This window comes from Populus euphratica, unplaced genomic scaffold, assembly GCF_000495115.2.
Source record: "Populus euphratica unplaced genomic scaffold, PopEup_1.0 scaffold21.1, whole genome shotgun sequence".
Lineage (NCBI taxonomy): Eukaryota > Viridiplantae > Streptophyta > Magnoliopsida > Malpighiales > Salicaceae > Populus > Populus euphratica.
The window spans coordinates 1,103,288-1,113,934 of NW_011499887.1; the positions used below are offsets into that span (position 1 = coordinate 1,103,288).

The 10,647-nt window shown below is 34.6% G+C and overlaps 1 pseudogene; it reads right to left on the minus strand.

The window, feature by feature from the left end:
- Positions 1–2,246: 2,246 nt before the first annotated feature.
- On the minus strand, positions 2,247–7,719 carry LOC105130540 (glutamate receptor 2.8-like; annotated as a pseudogene).
- Between the last annotated feature and the right edge of the window lie 2,928 nt (positions 7,720–10,647).

Genomic DNA, 10,647 nt, shown 5'->3' on the forward strand with positions numbered 1-10,647 from the left:
AGAACACACATTTATACATAATCTTACATTTAAACATATTTTCTCCAACTCTCTTTCTGTTTCCCTTATCTTTGCCTCTTTTCTCTTCTTCTTCTTTCCCTTTTCTTCTCTACTCCCATTAGTTTTTCACTCCTACAACATAGCTCTCTTCTATTTTTTTTCTATTTATATTTATTAACTCTTTATTTAATTACTATAATATCCCTTATTTATTTATACCCATTTTTAAGCCTTCAAGAGTTTCTCCTTTTCAGCAGCCTTCTACTTAAAACAAACCACAAGTAAAAAAATTACATGAGGTAATAATGATAAGAAAAGGGGAAAGTAAATATCAAGGCACACTTGAAAGTGTTGATTCTTCTTGTGATTTAACTATTTCATACCAAACAATGTATTATAAAAATCAAACTGTATTTATGTATAATACAAGCTGGTTTTTATAAAGTTTTAGAAAACAGTCATTGTTTCTAGAAAAATGAAGATGAAGATGTGTCATGCCAACCATTAGCATTAACGTGACATGATTCTAGATACAGTACTTGAAATAAGTAGTAATGAAAATTAGTACCTTTCCCTCATAATAACCTTGTAGCAAGTAAATGACCAAGCAAAGTCAGCAACAGAGATGTAAACAAATCTTTTTACACCTACAACAAATGAGCAATTAACTATCAAATCCAATCTATTATAATAAGTTTGACCCCCCAACCAAAACGGGGAAAAAAACATAGAACTGGAACCACCTACTCTCTAATAGGCAATTTATTTTGCAATGGTTCTTTTTTCCCTTCACTGCAATATAATCACCATTTCCCCTCAAATCTTTAAAATTCTTGTAGGTTGCAATGTACTGAAAAGACTCTTGCCAAAAGTCGCATGACGGATAAACCTTTAAAATTCCAATACTTGAATGATGGATAATCTATCTTGCCACGTTGTTGACATGATGGATAACCCTTTTTCAAAGATCTTTCCTTGTTTTGAAACTGATCAGCATTAATTTTACAGCTTGAAGCTTGACTTTTCTTGAAGAATTTATTCTAATCCTCTTTAGAATCTTGATGCTTGGTTTGTAGAGCTCCTTTTACAAAACAATCTTGTCTCGTAAGCCTTCGTTGTTCTTGAGCTTGCAAGACATTTCAAAAGTTCTATCAATATAATTTTGGATAGATCTTTTATGTTCTCTAAAGTTGTGATTGATTCTTCGTATCTTTCAAGCACTGTAACCAGTATTTTCTCAACAATTCTAGAATATGTGGATGTAGTACCAAGTAATTTATTTGAGTGCTATTTGATAGTCTCAAATTCTTTCATTTTTTGTGGCTTAAATTCTCTTTTTAAATTTAGTATTTACATGTCATGTATCCTTTCATCTCTTATATATTCTTCTTTTAGATAGTCTAGACATTCTTTGTTGATTTGAGAGACATGATTCTTATGAAAATGGTTGTTGAAACAACAATAAACAAGCATGTTTTTTCTTTTGCTTTTTTTATTTTTCTTTCTAGATTTATGTTGAACAACCAGCTAGATTTATGATTTAGGGATAAAAAATAGAGTTTATTTGCTAAAAAAAACTTTTTATAGTAGGCTTTTAATCTAAGTCTTAGTTGGATTATTTGGTAATAGAGGAACATCATAATCTGCATCAACAACTTCTCAAAAATCTAATGCCTCCAAGTAAATTTTTATTTTCACAGCTAAAAGTTGATAATTCTCCTCATAAAAGACAAGAGGGGTTACATGAGAGAAGTTTGAAAAAGCTTTCATTATAGGTCCCATAATATAAATTGCTCTTGTATCAAGAGCAATTAATGATTTTAAAAGGAAGAAAAGAAAAGAAAACAGGAGAGAATTTTATGATAATAGTCTGCTATTATCGTACAGACTTCATTACATTAATAGGAAGAACAATCAACCGAAATGCTCTAATAAAGCATCAAATCAGCGAAAAAAATATCTAAACTAACTAATTTGTTCCTATAGAGTAGCTCAACATTTATTTGGTGATAATAGAATAGAAAAAACAGGACTCATGTATTCCTGAAGCAGTCTTCAACACTAGGCAAATCTCTGGGTTCTTGTTAAGTTAGGCCTTGTAAGAAAAGGCAAGAAGTCTATCACAAATATGAAGGTACAGAAGGTAATGCCAGAAGGCAAGCAATATAAAGCAACTCAATTTCTGAAACCCAGTTTAACCCTACTTAAATCTTAGTAAAATAATCTCACTTACATGTGTTTCTAATACAGTAATTCCATTTCTTTACAATGCTAATGACTACTGGTGTCTGAAGTGTCAAATGATAACCTACAAGTCAATTATTGTCATGGTCTATTTCCAAAGCTGCCGGTCTCTCCTGATTTCGGTTGGTAAGCTGATCGGTCTCTATGACTACCTCTTGAGATGCTTCCCTATTTGGACTAGAATAATAGCTCGCAGAAGATCCATTGGCTGGATATTCCGTGTCTACTGAATAGGCTGATGGGCTTGGCACACACATAGTGGGCAGACTGATGCCATTTCTATCATTCAGATCACTTTGTCTGAAAGTACTGGATGTCGAGTCCCTTTGAATGAAAGTTCTAAAGAAGTTTTCAATTCTACTCCATATTGAAGCTGTGGAATCAGAGGACCTCAAGACGTTTCTTTCTCGGTAAACAAACATGACAACGAAGATAATGAGAGCAAACAATGCAGCTAGTCCTGCAATTAAAAATAACCCCCAGAAACTCTCCAGACTAAGGCTATTAGATGAAATTGAGGAGCCGGATTCTGGACAAGTGCTGTTTTTATCAAACCATGCACCCTCTATTTGCTTCATCTTATCTCCCTCGGTCACATTTAAAATTGCCCTCGATATATCAGGCACTAGAGGAGAACCTTTAGGGAAGACCTGAAGTTACAAAAAGAAAGGATACATGAGAAACTAAGCACTTACTAGCCACAGAGTAAATGGAAATCACAAAATAGGAAAGTGAGCTAACAAAGCCAAAACCGCCGGTTTTAAATTTAGGATCAATCATAGTATATTTAGAGCAATATCTTGACATTGGCTGGATATTCCGTGTCTACTGAATAGGCTGATGGGCTTGGCACACACATAGTGGGCAGACTGATGCCATTTCTATCATTCAGATCACTTTGTCTGAAAGTACTGGATGTCGAGTCCCTTTGAATGAAAGTTCTAAAGAAGTTTTCAATTCTACTCCATATTGAAGCTGTGGAATCAGAGGACCTCAAGACGTTTCTTTCTCGGTAAACAAACATGACAACGAAGATAATGAGAGCAAACAATGCAGCTAGTCCTGCAATTAAAAATAACCCCCAGAAACTCTCCAGACTAAGGCTATTAGATGAAATTGAGGAGCCGGATTCTGGACAAGTGCTGTTTTTTCCAAACCAAGCACCCTCTATTTGCTTCATCTTATCTCCCTCGGTCACATTTAAAATTGCCCTCGATATATCAGGCACTAGAGGAGAACCTTTAGGGAAGACCTGAAGTTACAAAAAGAAAGGATACATGAGAAACTATATAAGCACTTATTAGCCACAGAGTAAATGGAAGTAACAAGATAGGAAAGTGAGCTTACAAAGCCAAAACCGCCGGGTTTAAATTTAGGATCAATCATGGTCAAGAACCCAGACCACAAATCCAATGAAAACAAAGAACACAAAAATGGTCACCCAAAGGTCCCATGTCAAAGGTTTCATGAAGACCCAAGCATTTTTGCTGTTGTTGTCTGCAATCGGAACAATCATGGAGACACCGCTTTCAGTGAAAGGCAAGGTATAGTCGATGTACAAGGACCTGTTGTAGACAATAGTTACGTCTCCAACCACGGCATCATAATTCTGTTGGCAATAAACAAAAAATACTTCAATGTGAATGATATTCAATGTGATATAGTACAAGAACAGAAAAGGAGATCAGTGCAAGTCTTACCTTCAAGTACACTTGATAGGCCAGATCGTTGTAAGTTCCAGCAGGTTCGCCATCAGAGTTGGCAAAGGGGATGTACTCATAAGGCAAAGCATAAGGCAATGCTTTGACTACAGCATCAAAAACATCTATGCAGAATCCCGTGAATCTTGTGGTGTTGGAACCAGGATCTTTTGTTAATGCTACTAACTCACTGAAGCCAGACTTCACAGGCACTCCTATTTTCAACCTTTTCTCATTTCTGGGAATCTCCCAACCCTTGGGAACCACAGTTGTATCCCCAGGAAAAATTACAGTCGAAACTCTGGAAGTAGAAGTTGAATTCATACGTTTATTTATTCTCGGATTCAGTGTTTTCACAAGTCCTTCTGTTGGCGTCCAAAATCCAATCCTTCTTCCTCCATTTCCGTTCACATTAACTATCTGAAAAGCTGGTGACTGCAACTGCCCATCAACAAAAAGGTAATCTCCTGTAAGGCCTTTGAAACTAGTGGTCGATAAAGCTCGAAGAATGTTTGGACCATTTAAAGAGATGCCAAGAGTTGCGAGATCTGTTGATGAATTGCTAGAAACATTTGCCTTTTGGAAGCTGAAATTTGTAGTGCCTGCTTTCTCAACTGCCAAGGCCAATGCTGTAGTCGCATCATAGGCCAGTAGTCCATAAATGTTCAACTCAGCGTCAATTTTATTTGGATTATCTCGTAGGAATTGCCTTTTCCAACGAGCTCGAAAATATTCAAGCTCTTTTGTTCTTGGAACATAAGGTTTTATACCCAAAACTCCTTGGATAGTATCGGTGACAGAATGATTTGGTGAACTCAAGAAATCAACACTCAGACCGTCAGTCATGATCCAAACATAGCCTTCACTCACCATGCCAATCTCTTTTGCTTTGGCAAAAACCCGAGAGCCAAGAGATGGAAACATGTGCACAATGAAAACTCTAGTTTGCATTGTCATCAACTTATAAAGCTCCTCATCAATTTGATCATCAGTGGCCGATGGAGAAATGACACTCCGGTAGGGCACACGAGCATCAACTTCTTGCAGAGCATCAGTTAAATAAGGTATGATTCCCTCTCCATATTCATTGTCAATGTAGATGGGCACCGCTTCTCTCCATCCAAAGGCTTGAACTATAGCACTTATGGCATTCACTTGAGCTGAATCATTTTGTGTTGCTCGCAAGAAATATGAACTCCTGATGGAAGTAAGAGAAGGACTGGTTGCAGAAAAAGATATAATTGGCACATGAGCTTTTTCTCCTAGGTCAATAACAAAATTGGCTTGCATTGATGTTGTTGGGCCTAAGATTGCTTGCACTTCCACATTTTTTATCAAGTCCAGGGCTGCATTTCAAAAGGGGATTAGAAAAATTAAAGACTTCTGCAGCAGAGAACGATCAAGCATAGGATCACAGTTTCCTATAGGATGATCATTCTGCAGTCACGTTTTATGATCTGTGAGCTCTTCTCTTTTGCTCTACACTTTATGTTGGATTTGGTTAGTGTTCTAGTACGACTTGTACATAAAATAAACATGTCTCTTGACAGTTTTATAGTGAATTTCTATCATTTTAAAACAAGAAAAACAAAGAAACATGTTCTTTTTGTCTTTACTTCCTTTTCTTTTCTGTTATGTTACGAGACAGTAATTAAACACTATCTTATAAATCAAGAAATGGCATGACAGCAGAAAATTAACATGCTTTTGTCTATCAATCCATGCTGATCGAGCTATATATTTCTTTCACTATCAATCCAAACTTTTTAAGCAGAGCATGAACTTTTGTTTGAACTAGAGGGAAAACTGGCTAATTAACTGGCGAGTGTACATCTATAATGCAAGAACTAGTGCTTCTATATCAACAAAATTAATTTATAGATTGACATGCTAACCACATGATTATCATAGTTGAATGATGATTAAAGTATAATGCAATGATCGGCGTAGCAATCCTAAACAATTAAAACAGGTAGTGCCAAGCTTATTTTGTTCATATTTTATTTTAAGAAGTACATCTCAGGCTGTTAACTACATATAAAATGGTGGATCATAAGACCACAAGTTAAACAAATTATTCAATGAGTTCAATTCTAAATTATTAATAATCCAAAAGTGATTATGCATGGAGTCCTGATAAGCTACTTATGACATCCACAAATTTATGCGATCTTATAGCAAGAATGAGTATTTAAGTAAACATTATGATTCAAATAAACTATATAACTTGCCATAAAAATATTTTTATAGATTGGTGGGAAATGTTTAGACTCAAAAGAAAATTTAATCATGTCAAATTAGGTTAGCATCTTAAAACTAAAATAACAAGAGATCCAACTATTAGATTAAACTTGAATTTTTCTAGAATTAGAACTTTCAAGTTGTTTTGGTGAATTTTGTTATTTTCCTAGAATTTTTTTGTGTTTTAGAATCCAGTCTTAATTTTCTTTATGTTTTCGGATTTTAAATTGTTTCTAATAAATGTAGATTTTATCAACCTATTTAAATATTTTATGAACCTCTTGGAAAGACAATCATTATATACTAATTTTTAGATAATAAAATTATTAATTTAAAGTTCCTAACTGCATTTTTTTACTCGTTAATATTGTTATTATATATAATTTAAAGTTTCCTAGTCTCCAATGTTACAGCTCACGCGATGGACGACCGGGGGGGTGGGGTGGGGTGGGGTTTATGAAGACTTTTGTGTGTTTTGACCGACCTTATCGTTGCTAGCAGAAAGTTAAACCAGCAAGTCCTTCATTATCACAGTAAGGCCAAGATAAAAGGTGACCTTCGTGGTCGTAAAGTGTTGATTGCGGATAAGCTTCCCACGTACGTTGTCATTTTGGGTTCAATACAATGAAAGGTCGAGGAAGAAATTCCTGTAAATATCAAATAATCATCTCAGGAGTTTAAGTTATTAAATGAGTTCCTAGAAGAGTAATATAAACCGGTTCGCGCGTGAATGCCTTAGGTAAACACGATCAGAAAGAGAGTTTTGTCTAGATATGTGCAGGTTTTTCTGAGAATACCCTTAGCTTGAAAAGAAAAATATAGAAAGCATGGAACGGTATATATATGCTCATATCATGTCCATGGACCTGCATTTCTTGGAACAAACTAGAGATTTGCAGGTCGAGAACCTCACATAATTAATAGGGAATGTAAAAATCTCTACTGTTAAAAAGTTGCATGAGGAGGTTAATAATTGGCAGTAAAAAATGGTCAGCAATGATTCATAATTGGAGAAAAGAGATGATAATTAAGAGAAGGGACCGGCAGAGAGGGAACCTGCAGCAGCTGCACCAATAACATCTTTCTTTGAGTCCCTGGTGTCGAGGACCAGTCTAGTTTTGTAGTCACCATGAGAGGCATAGAAGTCTGAAAGGGCCATGTTGATGCAGCTCAATTCAATTTTGGCATCCAAAGAAGCCAAGTCAAGAACCACTCCTACATTCACTGGGATTGTAGATGTAGTGTTTTGGGCCACCCCCATTTCTAAGAACATAATTATCAAAGAAAGGAAGAGAAGGGAAGATAGAACAGGATTTAAAGAGTATTTTTCCATGATCCTCTTGTTGTCCACCTATGGTTGAGCTGATTCTAGCTAGTTTTCTTGGTTTAAGCTTGGAAGGAAGTGCTATTTATAAGGTGAAACTAAAGCCCTGAAGGAGAAGAGGTTGGACCACTTCTTGAGGAGGGGCCTAACCGTATTAGTTTGAAGAAAGGAAAAGAGTAGTGATTGTAATTACTAGGAAATTGCATGATTTGATTGTTTGAATCAAATCATATTTAATAAATTGGAGATGGTAACATGGACGTGGGTCCTGCAGGGGCTACAATTTTACGATTGCGATTTACAACTACCTTGAAGAAGAATTTATTGAATTCTTTCATATAGAAGGTGTGTACAATTTATTTTTTTGTATAGAAGATACGCATATAAAGTATGTGTACAATCCTAAAAACGTTTAATTTTTTTGGTAGAGGCTCGAGACCCTACTTGCTCCCTATCTCCACCCCTGATCATAATTAAGATTATTATAAAAGAAGATTTTTTTTTTATTGAAATAAGTTACAATGGCAAGAGTTGGAAGAGGAGAATGGCAAAAGATTTGCATTTACACTGTACTGTACACCCCCATCACCATCATAGTCAATGTCGCCGGCACATGTTAAAGTTCGCATGTAAAACAGAGGCACTTTGACGTATTGGTCACATATGACGAATTAGTTGCCCTCAGATCTGTCGGAATTCGCCTTGTTCTGGTCCCCGATAAATATCCCTTGTCTTATTGGTTATTTCACCATCGTTTTACCCTTGCCTAAATTAAAGTATTTGTGATTATTATTGAATATTCAAGCTTGTAGCATAGATCCCCTAAACTCTGGAGGTGTTGGTTGCAAAGGGCTTCGTTCCGACATCATCTTCTCCAGTTCGAGTTTAATAAGATAATATTGTTTCCTTAATGTTTTTAGGTTTTACTAACAGAAAGCACCGGGCTTTTTCTTGCTTGTTTGAGAAATCATACAAGGCTGGCTTTCCTCAACAAGCTGAAGCTGAGAAAACCAGTGTGCCTTACGTAATCATAATAAAATATAAATCAGTTAGCATAAAGTGAAGTCTTATACCCAAATATATAATTGAAGATCACAAATCAGTTCCTTTTTTAATATTTTTAGTGGCAGGAAATCATTAAACAGTGCGTGCCTAATTGTCTATTGTTTCGGACCAGGTTCGAATATGGCAATCATTTATTTTAGTTGTGGCTTCCTTCGAGGAAGCATCCTTTGTTATGTCACATCATCCTTTCCCGTAATTCAATCGTGTTTTACACTGCTGCAAGCTTTTTCCTGGGTACTACTTCTTAATTCAACTTACACTGCTGCAAGCTTTTTCCAGGGTAATACTTCTTAATTCTTGTAGGGATTTTTAAAGTATTTTTTATTTAAAAATATATTAAAATAACTTTTTTTATTTTTTTATTAAAACATTAAAATAATTAAAAAATATTAATTTTAAATAAACAAATTCAATTTTTTTAAAACTCTAGTAAAATCGCTTTCCAAACAACACTTAGAGGATGTTTGGTAACAAAATTATATCTGCATTTTAAATAAGATTATATCTGTATTTTAAATAAAACTCAAATGCAATTCGTTTAATAAAGAAAAAATAATTTACTATTCATGAATACCATATTGTTTTTGCGTTCAAAACACAGAGAAAAAAAATTAAACAAATGCTACTTCCTGCTTACTTCATGCTAATTGATTAGCATGAACAACCATGCTCCGTTATTCATGCTAATTAATTAGCATGAACAGTTGAGTATGTCTATCCACTATTCTTGCTAATTAATCCATTAGGTTCTTCACTTCTTCTATTTATTCAGAAAAGAAATAAAAGACCATTATTGTAATATTTTGTATGACAGTTAAAAGGAATAGTGTAGAATGATACACTGTTCACATGAACAGTATATCTAGCGACATTGTTATGGTCGGACCGATTCTAAGCTCAAAACATATTGAATCAAGTCCGATCTCATAAATTAAAAATTAAAAATTATTTTTTATTAGTTATTTTTTAATTATGTTTTATTAAATACCCTTAAGAGATTGAGGTGTTTCTCCACAGTTTACCCAAGATGAAAAAAAATGAGGTCAAGATGGATTCATATACAATCAAATAATTTAGAGTTTTGAATTTAAAATAATTCTTATTATTTATGTTAGTAGATTTTTAAGAAGAAGTGTAAGACCTAGCGCCTTTGGATGTTGGCTAGCCTTTATTCTTCTGACCTGGTGACCAACGTAATTGTTTTAAAACTCAGATCCGCTTGATTTGGAGCTTTAATTGGTTTTAATTGGAAAAAAAAACCTCAACTTGTTAATTTAAAAAAAAAAATCAACAAAACATCATCATTTTAATTCTTTTTTCTTTTTAATTTTGTTTTGAGGTCGACCCTCTTGCCCCTAACTTGTCCCTTGCCCTCGATGAACCCTGACATAGTTTTAAAATTATGACTAACACAGCAAGTTTCAAGAAAAAAAAATCCAAATGCACTTGTTGTGTTAACCTAGCGTTAGAAGGGACTTGTTCCCTTCCTCTGCACCTGAGTTCAAGTTTCATTATGCACGTCTGTCACCCCCGCGGTGCCTTACATGCTCACTGGGCTTGCATGATGTTCAATGAGCCATGAGATTAGTCGTGGTGCAAGCAAACTGGCCCGGACAGCCACGTAAATAAATAAAAAAATCTAAATATTTTATATATATTTATATATAAACAAAGGCCATGAGATTAGTCGTGGTGCACGCAAGCTGGCCCAGACAGCCACGTAAATAAATAAAAAAATCTAAATGTTTTATATATATTTATATATAAACAAAAATATTTTCTAAATCATTCTTTCAATTTTAATCAAGGGTTTCATTTGGTTTCATGATGTATGCCTATCACAAGAGGACTATTTTCTTCCATTTTATTGTGATTAATAGAAGGATAAATTAATAGCTACAACAAGGAAAATGTATAAAAATATCAACTTGGATTTTAAATTCTATTGCTTGCTTATATACCTATTGCGTGATGCATAAAGTCAGCTTAAATTGATTAAAGTAATTAATTTATGATTAAGTCCATCAATTCCAATTTTAGTGTTCAATGATTATGAAATCAGCCCCATCTACT